At 42.9% G+C, this 1,933-nt stretch overlaps 1 non-coding gene across 1 annotated transcript; it reads right to left on the reverse strand.

Moving 5' to 3' along the window:
- TRNAV-GAC (transfer RNA valine (anticodon GAC)) lies at window positions 1–71 on the reverse strand. Its single transcript has one exon. It is a non-coding gene; the product is annotated as a tRNA-Val (tRNA).
- Between the last annotated feature and the right edge of the window lie 1,862 nt (window positions 72–1,933).

Raw genomic sequence — 1,933 nt, forward strand, 5'->3', positions numbered from 1 at the left:
TGGAGATACCAGGAATTGAACCTGGGACCTTTGCATGTCAAGCAGATGCTTTACCACTAAGCTACAGCTCCTGTTCTGCATCTCAGTGAGAAGGACAGACTATAAAAAAATCATTGTTGTCGTCATTGTCATCATCACCCCGTTGAACTACTCCAGCATTCAATCCAATTCTGTTCCAGCCTGCTGGGGCTCATACTTTATTCTCTGCGTGCTCAACTGCCTACAGCCCTGCAGTGACAGTGCCCAGACTTTCAGCTGGGCTGTCATTCTCACCCTCATGATCTATCCAGCAAACCAGCAATATACCCCCCAATAAATTGTCTGAAGTATATTTCTACTTCCCCAGATCCTTGTCAGGGCAGAACCTGCTGATAAAGAGATGTGGAAAAGGACATGCACTGGAAGGAGAAGGGACCTGCATAGGATCCTGCTCAAATAAAGCTACAATGGCCCACTAACATGCTGCCTTTTGCAAATTCAGCCTCTTGGCATTTGTTTCCGGCGCTGCTTCGGTCACCCACCATTGCCCCTTCCTTTTTAACATGCCATTTATACCCATGTAAGGTTTTTTTGTCCATTAGCTTGAAGGCAGACAATCAGGGAACCAACATGCCTTAGTTGGAGCTGCTCCATTCACTTGCAATGTCATGGTTGTGCCCTCAACAAGAGCCTTGGGACAGACTTTATTATGAACAAATGATGTTGTTCTGTATCACTGCTCTCAAAGAGGTCTGTTTACAACTGGATCGACAGAGTGTTCTGCACCATTACTGTAGGATGATCCTAATAAGCAATCTAATCCTATGTTATTCTAATACCATCCAATGAGATTATGGGCTGAAACATAAAACATCCCAGCCAGAAGGTATATACAGCATCATCTTTTATTTGTCGCCCTCATATTTTATTGCGTTATTCCTTGAATCATACCATATTATCCATTCTCCCACACTAAACTCATGCAAAACATGCAGGGATTTCCCTCTATTTAAAGTGGATTAAAAAACCTCAAAAACCCTAGATGGTATAGTTTAATTAAAAAGCTTTTCACATGAAGTTGCCAAGAGAAATTTCTCATGCTGCAAAACTGATGGGGAAAATGTGATACTCACACAAACACAAAGTGTACAACAGAAATACCCAGAAGAAAATCCATTTACACAAGGAAGCCTCCCACTGAGAAGCTGATGAGAATTGACAACTGGGCTGAACTATTTAGATGGGGTGGGGAGTCTATATGTTTTAAGAAATGAACAAAACAAGATTTGGGCAATGTTGTTACTAACATCAAAACTGGCAGCATTCTACTTCAGCCCAAACAGCACTCCTGCAACTTGTGGCTCTTCCTCCACTGTTGGCTCCTTAGGCTGGAGCAAGACTTCAAATGTTGCTTAATGCTGTGACAGGATACAGGCCAGTGATATTAAGCCACTTTACAGGTGCAACATTCAAATGAACTTGGTGGTAATTTACAGTGCAAGTCCATACAGAGGTACTTCAGTCAACACCCACTGATATCAATGGACGTAGACCAGAGTACGTCTGCCTGAAATTGTGCCAATAGTCTAACAGCCAAATCCAGCACCATAGCAGGATCTTTTGTTCCCTACAACAGAATTAATCCTACTTTCTAGACCTAAATAAGTATAACACAGAGAACACAAGGAGCAACATATGCTACATAAGAAGAGCACGGAGGAAACAGTGGCTAACACCACTTAAAACTGAATGCAAATTCTAGTTAGTGTATGATACATAATGCTGTTCAGGAAATGAGTTTTCTACAAGATCTGGATTTAGACATGATGGAAAAGAACATGGATGCTGCCTTCCCTCCACAGGTGGCTTCAGCATTGACACTTGGTCGCTGGCAGTTGAAAGGGGTCATCAGCTGGGCCGTAACTGTCATGGGCCAGCCCGGCCCAGCCAACAC

The sequence above is a fragment of the Eublepharis macularius genome, chromosome 10 (genome assembly GCF_028583425.1).
Source record: "Eublepharis macularius isolate TG4126 chromosome 10, MPM_Emac_v1.0, whole genome shotgun sequence".
In the NCBI taxonomy this organism is placed as follows: Eukaryota; Metazoa; Chordata; class Lepidosauria; order Squamata; family Eublepharidae; genus Eublepharis; species Eublepharis macularius.